This window comes from Eublepharis macularius, chromosome 5, assembly GCF_028583425.1.
Source record: "Eublepharis macularius isolate TG4126 chromosome 5, MPM_Emac_v1.0, whole genome shotgun sequence".
Taxonomy (NCBI): Eukaryota; Metazoa; Chordata; class Lepidosauria; order Squamata; family Eublepharidae; genus Eublepharis; species Eublepharis macularius.
Genome location: NC_072794.1, coordinates 15,137,274 through 15,152,002, shown reverse-complemented (window position 1 = coordinate 15,152,002; position 14,729 = coordinate 15,137,274).

The following is a 14,729-nucleotide window of genomic DNA, read 5'->3' as shown; positions in this document are numbered from 1 at the left end:
AGCTGAGAGTGAAATAAAGGCTTTTCCCAATGCGAAAAGGTTTTTAAATTTTTTTTTAACATTATTTATATCATATAGGGTTGCCAGCCTCCAGGTAGTGGCTGGAGATCTCCCGGAATCACAACTGGTCTCCAGGCACAGAGATTAGTTCACCCGTAGAAAATGGCTACCTTTGGGGATGGACAGCCCCCATCATGGACTCTATGGAATTGTGCTCTGCCAAGATCCTTTCCCTCTCCAAACCCTACTTTCTCCAGATCTCCAGGGATTTCCCAACTTGGAGCTGGCCATAGAGTCTGCCCTCCAAAGCAGCCATTTTCTCCACGGGAACTGAACTCTGTGGCCTGGAGATCAGTTGTAATTCTGGGAGATCTCCAGCCACCTACTGGAGGCTGGCAACCTTAACAAGACATACGTGACATAAACTGAATTTCAAAAATTTATATTCATAAATTCCACATAATGGATGAAGACTGCCTTGAGAGTCCTAAGTGACTAGGAAGGCAGCATCCAAAAATTTCAAATAAATAAAATGACTGCCTTTATTTTGTATTATTTCTGAGACTGAGTTGCAATAATCCTGCATTTGAGGTGGTACGTAAGTACCTCTCTACCATTGTCACCAGTGAGTAAATACAATTGCTGCAACCTTTACACACCTAATAATTAGGAGGCACAACAGCCAAGAGCAGCCATGATTATGGCGCTTGTGTTATCACATCTTACGGCTCTGGCTGAACAAAGCAGCCCATTTGTGTGTGAGGTTAGTGTGTCAGCTGCAACTGCCCATATGATAAATATCTGGAAATGAGCTGATGTGAGGAATAAATGCATGACACAAGCATAAAAAGGAGTTAGGTATTCATGGTGCTTTACTTGAGGCCACTGCGACAGATGTTCTGCCCATGTTCTAAATTAGCACTACATCGACTGCTTGCACAGACAATATGGTGGCATGTGCCATGATGAACAGTGGTCAACAAAGACCCTCTGATGACATGAGAAAGCATCTCACTCAGCCATCTTGTTAGTGTGCCATGGTGGTTAGAGTGTCAAGCAAAGATCTGGAAGACCCAGGTTCGACTCTGCTCTGCCTTAGAAGTTTGCTGGGCGACCTTGGGCCAGTCACACACACTCAGCGTACCTCACAGAGTTGTGAGGATAAAATCAGAAAGAATAGGATGTAAGCTGCTTTGGATCCCCATTGGTAACAAAGGTACAGTATAAATAGGGTTGCCAGATCCCCTTACCTCCCCCCCAGAGGTCATTTTGTAGAAAAAGAGCTGCAGGAACTCAATAGCATAACTCATTAGCATATGCCATGCCCCTTGCCATCACTGGAAGTGTGTCATTAGCATAACTGGTTTGCATATGCCACACTCCCTGACATCACCTATCCTGGCTGTTTTGGACCCAATCCTGGCCATTCAGGGCCAAAATTGGGCCCAAAATGGCAAAAAGGGGCTGAAAATGGCCAAAAAGGGGCCCAAAATGGTCAGGATCGGGCCGCTGCTGAGTGGGAGAGTGATCCACCATCCATCAGAGGCCCGATCTGGGCCATTTTGGAACCAATCCTGGCTGTTTCGGCCCCAATCCAGGCCGCAACAGGCCCAAAGTGGCCAAAAATCAGGTGGGCGGAGCTACCTGACGTGACCTCTTTGAAGAACTACCGGAACTGTGTTCCTGTGGGTTTCCCCTCAAAATGAGCCCTGCCTCCCCCGCCCCCCGCAAGCAGGAAGTTGGAGGCCTGGCATTTACCATTGTGGTTTCCTCGTGGACACGCTCCTGGCCTGCTGCACTCTGCAGCATCCTGATTTGGCCCCAATCTGGGCTGATTCGGACCAATTCAGCCCCAATTCGGGCTGATTTGGCCCAGATTGGGCCACTGCAGAGTGTGGGAGTGCCACCCCCACCAACCTCCAGGAGCTTACCACCTCCCACCAACCACTGGCAGGTTGATGGGCACAGTGGCAACCCCCCAGGAATTTGCCTGCCACTGGCAGGCAACTGGAAACTCTAAGTGAAACCCTAAGTATAAATGAAATAAATAAATTCCCTTTGGAGAACTCTTCTGGACAGATCATTAATATCTTTCATTTTAGGTATTAAATACGGGCCATTTTAACACGTCTCGGCATAGCTGTCCAGGGATGAACACCCCGAGCGGACCGGAATCGCCACAGATCCCCTGCCTTAACAACAGGTTTGATTACTTTGATTGGTAGCTGCCGGGGCGTGTGAAAGGGAATTTGCAAAATTTGTTCTAGCGCTGCACAAAAGGGGCAGTTTGTTAATGAAGTCCTCTGAAGCTGATGAATTTAGTTGGGGAATGTACCTTCCCAGGAACAAACTGTAAATACTTATGCATGCCGTTTGATTAGCTCCTCAGTCAAGGACAGGAGATCTCATCATGGAAGGAGGGATGAGAAGGAAGGATAGGAATGTGTTAAGTGGGGATGACTCTGTGCGACCTTTATTGCGCTGGATTCCTGAGGGGCTGGGGAGCCTGTAAATCCAATCACCACTGATCACTCCACATTCCTATGCAGCATTCCATTCATGCCTGGGTCTCCCAGGTGGGACTTAGCAACTGTTAGCTGGAAGTCTTCTGGCTGCAATACAAGCTGCCATTTTAAATCCAGAAGCCTTGTTCAGTGTGAGCCAGTTTGGTGTAGTGGTTAAGAGCACGGGACTCTAATCTGGAGAGCCGGGTTTGATTCCTCACTCCTCACTTGAAGCCAGCTGGGTGACCTTGGGCGAGTCACAGTTCTCTGGAGCTCTCTCAGCCCCACCCACCTCACAGGGTGATTGTTGTGGGGTAATAATGGCATACTTTGTAAACTGCTCTGAGTGGGCATTAAGTTGTCCTGAAGGGCGGTATATAAATTGAATGTTATTACTATTATTATTGTGATTTTATATCACAGGTAGCCATGTTAAAATGGCTATTAAAGATGGTGACGGCCGGGCCAACTGCTTACAGAAGGGGAAATGGAGCAGCCGCCCAGGCACATACGCTGCCAAACCAAACCCCGAAGGGCAAGAAGCGCACATGTACGCCTGGGATGCCAATACCTGGCCAGACGGGCTAGAAGCTCCTGCACCCGCCCTAGGTGGGGCTGGCGGGCCTACCATCCACCCAAGGGCCAGAACCCATAAGGCCAGTCTGGCGCCTCACGAACAGAGGCAGAGGTGGCCAAGGTGCGTCACCTGGAAAGGTCCTGCTAGCCCCATCCTGCAAGAAAGGATAGGAGAGCAGGGAGGAACTGGAACGAGAGGAGGAACACCTGAGAGCTTCCTCAGCTGGATGGCATCACAAGCAATATACCCATGGCTGGGAGGCTGCCCAGGGATGATAGGAAGGCTCGGAGGAAGGGAGGAGGAAGTTGGAAGAAGCCCTATAAAGGCAGGCTCAGTAGAGAGGTCATAGTGGGTTGTGTAAGATTGGTTGGGGAGAGAGAGGGGGGAGGGAGGGGAGGGGAGGAAAAGAAAAGAAAAGGAAAAGGAGTTCACTTGGCAAGGGACAGTGCAGGAGGGAAGAGGAGAGTCTACAGGGGGATAGGTCCGTAGGTGGCTGAGCATTACAAATTGGTGGCCTGTATGGGGATTCAGGAACCCCCATGCCCCAGCACCACTGGCCTGAAAGGAATGGACTTCACCCAGCTTAGGGTTTAGCTGGAGGAGCACCAGGAGAAACTCTGGGAAGTAATTGTGGCCAGACAGCAAGAGGCCCAGACTGCTCTGCTCTGTGAGCTATGCTGAGTGTGGGGAACTTCTCGCTCCAGAGGTGGGGACCTAGGGAAGGCTGGTATCACAGGGACCCCAGCTCCTGTTCCCCCGCCCTCACCTTTTGCTTTGATGTGCTTGGGCCCGGATGACGACATAGAAGCTTACCTGGACATATTTGAAAGGACCGCCAAAGTGGCCCAGTGGCCCAAGGCCCAGTGGCCATATATTCTAGGCCCCTACCTCACAGGAGGAGCCCAGGCCACCCTTCGGGCCCTGCCCAAGGACGAGGCAGCCAATTACAACAGCCTGAAGGCTGTGATACTAAGTAAATATGGGGTCACGGGAGAAAACTAGCGCCAACACTTCTGAGGCTGCACCTGGCATGAGGGAGACTGCCCCTGGCTGCTGGTGGCAGAACTCATGGAGTTGGTCACGTGATGGCGGCCTGAAGACCCCGGGGGAATCCGCCATTGTGGAAAAGATGGTGGTGGAGCAGTTACTCCAAGTTGTCACCCCAGATGCCCGGTCTGGGCTCTCCGGGGTGGACCTGCAATGCTGAACAACCTTGTGGCCCAGCTGGAGAAGTTTATGGCTGTGGAAGCCACCATTTGTGCTGGGGAGGAAGTTCACCCTGGACAGAGGGGTGACCCTGGTGGCTGGGGAGCCCCTGCAGGGGGAAACCACACAGCCAGGGGCCAAGAGTCCTGTGGGGAGAAGAGGAAGAACCTGGGCCCAGTACTTTTGTGGACCCAGGGCTGGCAGAGCAAGAGTCCCCTGGAGGTGAAGGGCCAGCAGATCCGGCCTTCCATGTGGCCCAGGAGTCAGACCACTCCCTCAAACTGCTGAGATAGTCCGTAGCCATGGAGGATGGGCAAACTCGGGATAGCCGCTGCACGACGCGGCTGCCACAAATTGACAAGCAGCGGGGTATCTAGGTCTGCCTGGCTAAGGTTGCCTGGGGGACTGGTGAGGTTTGACAGCTACTCGTATCCACTTGTTTTCAAAGCAAGACCTTATGTTTTGCGCATGAGCACGCCTGGGCTGGCCACCAAGGGGTGGCCAAAACTTTGGCGAAGATCCTAGACTGCTTCTTCTGACCCTTGATCGCGGCCAATGTAAAGGCCTACTGCTGGTCCTGCCCCACCTGCCAGAGGGTCTTGGACAGGCGGCAGCTCCGGCCCCCCTGCTGCTGGTGCCCATTCCCTTCCATAGGATTGCTATGGACTTTGTGGGACCCCTGCTCCACACCCCCAGGGGTTTCTGCTATGCCTTGGTGACAATGGACTACGCAACGTGGTTCCCAGAAGTCATTCCGCTGTGAACAATGCAGACCCTGGGCATTGCCAAGGCACTCCTCAGATTCTTCTCGCTAGTCGGCCTGCCATCTGAGATCTTGACCGATAGAGGGACCCCATTCTGGGCGGCCCTCAAATGACACCTCTGTCAGAACCTGGACATCCGCCAGATCTTTACCTCAGCGTACCACCCACAAACCAACAGGCTCACGGAGTGTTTTAATAAGATGGTGATGGAAGCCCTGTGGAAAATGTCACATGCCCGGCCCCACCAGTGGGACCTCTACATCGACCCCCTGCTGTTTGCCCGGCGGGAGACACCCCAAGCCTCTACTGGGGTTGTTTGAACTGGTGGCGGACCAATGGACCACCAGGCCAGAACCTGACACCCTACTGGCCATTGAGCATGTCTGTCAATTAAAGGAGTGGCTGGAGTGGTCTAGGGAGGAAGCGTCCCGCCGCCTAGCGAAGGCCCAGTCCCAACAGAAGTCCCAATACAACCGGGGTACCCAGCCCTGGTCCTTCACGTGGGGAGAGAAGGTGCCAACTAGCAAAGGCCCAGTCCTACCAGACAGCCTTCCCCAGGGATGGGGGAGATCCCTAGCAGGGCTCCTACGAAGTGGTCAGAGTACTTGGGCCCCTCACCTAAGAAGTACAGTGCGAGCCACACAAGAGGGACTGTAAGACGCTCCATGTCAACCTCCTAAAGGCATGGCATACCCGGGCACGGGAAGAACAGCATCTGGTGGAGGATCTCATGGACCTCCCGGTGAGGGAAGAGCTACCATGGTCTTCTGCAGAACCCAAGTTGAAAGTGCCCCAGCTAGACTCCAGGCTGATGACTGAGCAGCGCGCCCACCTGGAAAGCCTCTGGACACGGGTTCCAGGAGTGTTCTCTTGCCGGCCCGGGGAGACCACCCTGGTCCAACACACCATCCCTACGGAGTCCGAGCAGACAGCGTATGCCACCTGGAGGCCCATCCCTTGCAAGCAATGGGAGGCAGTGAATAGGGAAACGGAGGAAATGCTCCAGCTTGGCGTCATTGACCCATCCCAAAGCACGTGGAGGAGCCCCATTGTCCTGGTACCAAAGGCAGACGGATCAACCCGCTTTTGTGTGGACTACTGGGGTGAACCAGATATCCCAATTCAATGTGTACCCAATGCCCAGGGCCGACGTCCTGATAGACCATCTAGGGTTTGCCTGTTACCTGTCGGCACTAGTCCTGACCAATGGCTACTGGCCAGTCCCTGTACGCCCAGAAGACTGCGAAAAGACTGCCTTCACAACACCCTGAAGGCTCTTCCAATTCAGATGGATGCCCTTCGGCCTACATGGGGCAGCTGCTACCTTCCAGAGGTTAGTGGAGCAGGTCCTTAGAGATGGCTGGGAGTTCACCCTCACTTATATAGACGACATCATCATCTTTAGCCCAGACTGGGAGACCCATGTGAAGCAGTCTTGGCAGCACTCAGAGAGGCGGGGCTCCGCACCAACCCCAAGAAGAGCCGGATGGATTCCAGGAGCTTCAATACCTGGGCTTCGTGGTGGGAGGCAGCCAGCTGCGAGCCGTTCCTCCTTCCACTATCCAGGGGGCAATCTCAAGCCTGCTCATACCCAAGGCCCCTCCTGCACATACTCACGCCCAGAGCTCTGCTGCTGCCATGGCGGAACCTGACAATAGCGCTAAACTCACAGAATGAGGGCGTCTTCATGGCGCGATTTCTGATGTCATCGTGCCTCGAAAATGGAATCGTGGCACGATGTCGTCAGAAATTGCGCAATGAAGACACCCTCATTCCGTGAGTTTAGCACCATTCCGAGATGTGTGAAAACATCTCGGCATAGGAACTGAATATAAAAAAAGACCATGGCAATAAAAACAAATAGCAAAACTGACACAGCATATATAGAATTAAGAATTGTTCCACACAAATGCCCTGGGAATTAGGGGAAGTGTCACAGATGATTCTCAGCATCGTTGTTAAGCAAAAAGTCCCAGGGTCTGGGAAGCCATGACAGTAAAAATTAGCATGTAACTATGACCTCCAACTGGCCAATAGTACAACTAGTCTTTTTCTTTCTTTATGTTCTTGCTTTCTGCTTCCACAGTGCTTATTACAGGTTCCCCAAGAATGCAGAATATTTGATGTAGCCACTGGTCCTAAATCACAAAGCATTGTGGGGGAAATGGCAGTTTTCCATGTATCTCCATTGTTTTCCTTCCCCACCACACGGCTGCCATTTGGAAGCAGCGCACCCGCTGTGCTGTTCCGTTCCTTCTCTTCCTCCCTTCTCCATCCATCTGCCAAGCACTCACGTTGCACCCCGTCCCCATGGCAGCCAAACACTTCGCACAGTGAAATCCTAAACAGAATTACACCATTCTCAGCCCCATTGATTTCAAGGGACTTAGAAAGGTTTAACTCTGTTTCGAATTGCTCTGTCAGTCATTTAAAAATAGAAAGAACAAAAAAAAAATTCTTGCATGCTTGTCTCTCTGGCTAGCCTGTAAGAGACAAAACTGGATTTGCAAATAGATTTTCTGATCATGCACGTACACGTGTGTGTGAAACAGACACATTACTGTTATTTAAACTTTATATATCTAGTAGAATTAACTCTTATCTGTGTTAAATGCCTGTGTTCAAAAGCAGGAGATGGATACATCTTTGTTTAGAACCACATGATGATATCCCCATAGGTTGTGCCTCTCTGGGGGAATGAATGCACACTATATCTCTATGCATCCCTTCCTGTGCCATTTGCCTCTCCTTCACTGCCATCCACCTATCACCTTTCCAAAATTTCCTGCTCCCTCAAATAACTCGGATCTTTTTACGTGCCTGGAAACAGCTCCCAATGGTCTGTGGCTTTTCTGCTCCATTAAACGGCGCTGTACTTTCTTCCTGGCTGCTCCTTATGCCTGGACTTTGGGGGTGGGGTCTGGAGAAGGCAGGGTTTGGGGAGGGGCCTCAGAATGGTATAAGGCCATAGAGTCCCTCCACCAAAGCAGCCATTTTCTCCAATGGAACTGATCTCTGTCAGCTGGAGATCACTTGTAATTCCGGGAGATCTCCAGACACCACCTGGGGGCTGGCAACCCTAGGCAGAACTCTAATCTGGAGAACTGGGTTTGATTCCCCACTCCTCTGCTTGAAGCCAGCTGAGTGACCTTGGGTCAGTCACAGCTCTTCCAGAGCCCTCTCATCCCCACTCACCTCAAAGGGTGATTGTTGCGGGGATAGTAAATAAAATACTTTGTAAACCATTCTGAGTGGGCATTGAGTTTTTCTGAAGGACAGTATATAAATTGAATAGTGTTGTTGTTGTTATATAATGTGAAAGAAAAAAACATGGTAAATGGCATAAAGAGTCATTCCATTCCCAGAGAGAAAATAAGCATGCAAGCTATGATCTGAAATCTAGTTGGGAGGCTCTGTAGAATCAGTCCAGTTTCCTTACTGTTTCACTGGCTCTCCTCCCCCACTGCATGAAAACATTGATCATGTTTTTGAATCCACTACCTAACTGTTCATATTTTTGCAAAAACAGGTACGCAATATTTGCATCAGAACTTGCAAATCGCAGGTCTCTGTGTGTCCCAAACTGGCATGGAGCAGAGACTGGAAGAAGGTGCACAAAAAGACTGCAAAAGAAACAACGAACAGTGAGTGGAGAGATTTGTATTTATGATAGTTATTAGTTTATTTGGAAACTGTTTATCTTCATGTTTCTGTTACGAGGAATACCCAAGGAGGCATATTGTTTCTTAAAAAAAAAACCCAGCCCTATTGTTTCTTAAAAAAACAACTCTCAACATTAACTTGTCTCCCCATCTTAACAACACTTTAAAATCAATGATTTGAGCAACAGCCTAACACAGTACCAAACCAGAACCTAAAAACAGGAGACAGCATCACAGGTTAAACACAAACATGCACTGAAGGTCAACCTAGATCAATACAAGCGGAGCCATAAAAAGAGTTGTTAATACACACACTCTTCGCAGGACAATTGTTCCTCTACTGTCATGACACTTGTGAGAAAGTACTGAAAAAACTGCAACTGTGAGTCTTCTTGCCTCATGTCAGCAAATGCTCAGGAGACACCAGTTATGATTACATTACTGTGGTTAGATCCTGATGCTTGCACACTATATGGCACAGTCATCGTGTGAAGAGCCCAGTGTAGAATTGCACTGGGAATGTTGAGCTGTCATCACAGTAACTAGTTTTTATATACTTTGAGCAAAGGCCTGCAGTGTACAGATTACAGGTAGCTGTGGTAGGTGCAAGAAAAAAGCTGCACAATACAATTTTTTAGGTTCTATCAAAATAAAATAAAACAAATATGCAAGCTTGTGAGCTTAGGTTGGATGATAAAAAGGATGGTGGGGGGAAGATGTTTCAGACCCTAGCAATTCTACTGACAATTCCTACAGCCAAAGGACTCCTTAATCCTTTTTCCACAGCGCAGGCAGCAACTGACGCATAGCGTTTTTCCTGATTGTGCTACTCAGCTGCTCAAGAGTGTGTGGGATGGGTGTGTGTGAGCTGAAAAACCCTTTTCCTTGATTTCAGTTCAGGAGAATATAGGTGAGATGAATAATTGAGGGTAACATAACCTCGAATGCTTCGTAGAAGAAAACAGTCATTTGCTTGTAAGACCCCATACTGAGTCTCCCCCCCCCTCCATACTGTTCCACATGGCTGAATGCTATTGTCCACCTGTGATCTACTTTTAGGGGTGATTTGGGAAGTTCAGATGCAGCATTACAAGCCTGGCCAGCTGTACCAGGCCCTTTGCCTCCTTCCTCATTGCCATTACCTGGCAGTGGTGGAGAAGGAGGGAACAGCTAAGCTGATATCAATAATTGTCATTAAAGGGTCAAAGTGACTCTTGCTGCACTAGCAGAGATACTGGGTCTTGGCTCTGGTTGCTTCTGGCTTCCAGCGAACTTTCCCTGTAAATTACGTGCCAGTCCACCCCTGCTCACTGTACTTGTTTCTTTGCAGAAGATTATCCTCAAGGTGTATTTGAATAAATTAATTGCTGGCGATGTGCATTGAGCTGCAGCGTACAAAACATGTACCTTGTGTAGGGTTCCCATTTGCCTGCCAATCTCCTGGGGGTTTGTTCCATTACCTGCCAATCAGTGGTGATCAGCAGTGGTGATCAGCAGGAGGCCACTGGCAGGCAACCTGGGCAAGCATGCAGTGGACGCACTCCCAGCAGGGTATGACACCGTTACTTCCTCAAGTGACATCATCGCTGCTGGCAGTGGGCATGCTCCCGGGTTTCTGGAAATGACATTATTACATTGGAACCTGGAGTATTCAGGCAGGGATCATCCTCCCAGTAAGTACCAGGTCCCTCCCTCCCTCTGGGAGGGTATAGGGACCTGGTAATCCTAACTTCATGGGGCCTTAGTGCTCATGTGCTCTGGGCCTCTCAGAGAGGCTTTTGTGGCTCCTAGCCTCAACACAAAAAATTCCCCCACGTGATGCACATAAAAACAAATGCAAAAGTTATCAAATGCCAAAAAATTAATGTGTCTAAATTTGAGGCCTCCTTTTGAGCTTCAGGCCCAGGCTAAATGCTCCCCACCCACACCCACCCCTGCAACTAGACCTGCATACAACACATTGATTCATATATGCACAAGATGCAGCCCTACTCTGCACCCACACAGAGATTTAACTTCTAGGGATTCTAGGGAAGGAGCTCAACCCTGAAAAACGTCAGCTTTAGGAATTCATGCCAGCAAAATTTTGACAAGGCATTTCTTAAAGGTGAAAACAGGAACAAAATGGGGACAGTGATTTACCGGGGACAGAGACTAAAAAATCAGGACCATCCCCGATAAAGAAGGACGGTTGGAGGAAAAGGATTAGGGAGGAATCATTTGCATCATGGATTATGGATATATGCAGAAATCTTGCTCCAGATTGAATCTTGCTTGCCATCAGTAGCCTATCCCTATTGGGATACTGTATATTGTGTATGAGATTTATAATGTAAAATGTATTAGCACTTTTGCACTTTAAATTGATTAATAGCCTGCACAGTGTCAAGTGCATTTTTCTCCCGTGAGGGACTCTGTTTTCACCACCTTTATTGCAAGTGTTTGTAACCGGGAGAGCCACCATTGCTTTGTTTATCCCTAATTTAAGGCAATTGAAATGATAATACCAGTGCAAGATGTGGGACTGCCAGAGAAGCTTCAAGGGGAGATAACAATGTGAGATAACTGAACTTGAGTTTATTTTCAAATTCAGAGCAACGGAACCCTCCCCCACCAGGCGCTGAACAGAGACATGTGATTCTACAGATGCCAATTTCTGCTTTAATCAAACCACATTGTACCATTGTACCTTTGCATCCTGATTCTCTCCTTTGCAAGACCCCTCCCACCTTCTGAGGGGATATAAAGGTTCAGGGATCTCTGTTCCAACTTGTATCTGACAAAGGGAGCTTTGATTCTTGAAGACTCATACCCTGAAAATCTTCTTGATTTTTAAGCTGCCACTGGATTTGAATCTTGCTGTTCAACTGCAGACCAGCATGGCTACCCAACTGAAACTACCACGTTGAGTGACATTTAGGAATTCCCCTTTACCACAGAGATCAGGGAATTCCTAAAGGATTGCTGTTCGTGGTGAGGTGATGTCACTTCTAGATCTTCACCTGGAAGTGACATTGCTGCAATTTGTGACCATCTTCATGCTCCTCTCTCATATCTTCCACTAGTGCCAGGTTCAGGGGCTGTTTCAGGTCAGGAAAATAGCATGACTTAAGCTCCTTGTCCTTATGTGCCTTGGTCTTGATTCAAATTCCACACATGTCTGCCTGAGATTTAAGTTCCCAGCATAGAACTTGCAATATATATTTGATTGCACTTACCTAGGGAATACCTTGGGTAATACTAAATGTAACATTTTTTAAGGACTTGACCAGGAGTAATACTTATTTAGATTGGTTTGCTTGGAAGAAAGAGCACTGGAGACCTAAAGCCTTTTTGTGGTATTTGCTTTATTTATAGATGTACAGATAGACTTCAGGTTGAGGCATAGAGCCATTCTTACAAAGTATCACATCTGCTTCACCCACATACCCCCACATCATATTCCTGAGAGAGAGAGAGAGAGAGAGAGAACGAGAACTGAATTTGAGTTTATTTTCAAATTTAGAACAATGGAACCCTCCCCCACTAGGTGCTGAACAGAGACATATGACCCTACAGATGCCAATTTCTGCTTTAATCAAACCACATTGTACCATTGTACCTTTGCATCCTGATTCTCTCCTTTGCAAGACCCCTCCCACCTCCTGAGTGGGATATCTCTCTTCCACAGGCTAAATTTTTGTGGTTTTTTTGTCATAGGGACACATCTGCTAGCTCCTTACAGGTGTATGTGTGGGTGCTCACCTGTTCTGGAACCATTTCACCAGCTATGCGCTTGGACAGAGGCATTCTCAAACAATTAAAACCCGCTGAGGCGATATCTACAATTGTTAAGAAATTTTACCATTCCTTTTTTGTGGTCTCTTGTTCCCCCAGGCATTCCACGTTAAACCAAGCCCTTTTAACTGTATGGAGGAAAGAAAGGAGGAAAGAAATAAATCCAAGCTAAGGACAAAGAGCCATTAAGAGCTAAAGAAACAAGATTTCCAGCAGCTCTGGAATAACCCAGGCTTAGGTTTCCCAAATATTTATAGTTGGTATTTTGTTATTTTTTAAAGCAATCTTGGTTTAACTCTCCTAATGTTGGAACTGCTCTTTCCTGAAGTAGGATTAACAACTGCTTCTACTGGAGATCCAGTGGCACAGAAGGAACTCATCGGTTTCCTCACCAACTCCCTCCCCCATTCTTCAGTGGCGAACACCCAGAGTTCAAGGTGAAGTGGATACAGAAGTCTTCTTGGAAAAGGAAGCCCCTCCCAGAGAACAGGTGAGTAAAATAGCTCGTGATCTGGGTGTGGCAGGCACAGGAGCCGGGACTGGGGTGCAAGGAGCAAGTCAGCACAGCAACTGGCGCCGCCACAGCCTGGTTATGCAATGCTCCCACTAATTGCAGCCCCACAGTCAGGGAGCAGGCAGACTTTTTAATCGATAGATTACATGTGTCCAAAGGCCAGCCATAAGCCCCCCGCCCCCCATCCCCTAGGAAGAATGAGGAAGAGGAAAGAACAACAAGGAGGTCTGCTTGAGGAAGTGGGCATAAAGGAAGACTGAGACCAAGTGGATAGGTAGGCAACATAAGAACGTAAAAGAGCCCCTCTGAATCAGACTGGTGGTTCATCCAGTTCAGCATCCTGTTTTCACACAGAGGCCCTGGAAGGCCAACCATGCATAGATGCCAAGGTGCCCTTATATTGCCTTCAGATGTTTGGTGGCTGAAAGTGCTGTAAGTCACAGCCAACTTATGGCGACCCCATAGGGTTTTCAAGGCAATTGGAATTAGTGTGCCATTGCTTGTCTCTGCTTAGCAACCCTGAACTTCCTTGGAGTCTCCCATCCAAGTACCAACCAGGGCAGACCCAGCTTAGCTTCTGAGATTTGACAAGCTCAGGCTAGCCTGGGCCATCCAGGTCAGGTCATTCAGATGTTTATATTGCCTCTGAATATGGAGCTTCCCTTTACTCACCATGGCTAGTATGGACCTTTGGTGGACTTCTCTTTTATGAATCTGTTTAACTCCCTTTTGAGGCCTTCTATGTTTGTGGCCCACACTACCTCCACTGGCAGCGAATTCCGCTTTATTCACTGAATAAAGAAGTACTTCCGTTGGTCTCTCCTGTACCTATTGCTCTTTAACTTCATTGGTAGCCCCTGAGTTCTAGTATTATGGGAGAAGCTGGACCTAATGAAAGGCATTATATGGATTTTGGTTTTTGTTTTGGAGTCTGTGTAGACCAATACAACTAGTTACAACTTTTGTCTTATACCAGGTCAGACCATTGACCTATTGAGTCAAGCCAATGCCAACCCTGACTGCCGTCAACTCTAAGTTGGACTAGGATCTTAGTTCTGTCTTGCTACCTGAGATGCTAGGGATTGATCCTGAGCACAGGATATGCTCTATCACTGACCTGTGGTCCCTCTAGCTAATCTCCCCAAAGTTGGAGGCTACCTTACAGTTGGCCCTGGCCTGGATAGCCCAGGCAAGCCCAATCTCATCAGATCTTGGAAGCTAAGCAGAGCTGACCTTTGTTAGTAATTGGATGGGAGACCTTCAACAAAGACCAGGGTTGCAGAGGCAGGCAATGGCAAACCACCTCTGTTAGTCTCTTGTCATAAAAACTCCTCCAGAGGTCGCCAAAAGTTAGCTATGACTTTACATCACTCTCCACCACCACCTTACAGTTGAGTCAGATTACTGATCCATCCTGCCCCTCGTTGTCTCTCCAAGGTCTCAGACACAGAAAGGTCTTTTTCCTAACACTTGCTGTCTGGAATCTAATGAGAATTGCCAGAGATAGAATCCTGGAGCCTTGCAACACACAAACTCTATAAATATCGCATCTCTTGAGATCATTAGAACAAACAGTAACACGTAATAGTGTTTAATAATGCAATTTACAATCATGCTGTTCTTTCCTCTCCCCCCCAATCTTAAAATTAGGTAAAAGTTCATAGTGACACAGCTCAAGATTGGACTTTGCCCCATGGGCTCAGCGCCCACCTCAAATTGGAAAGC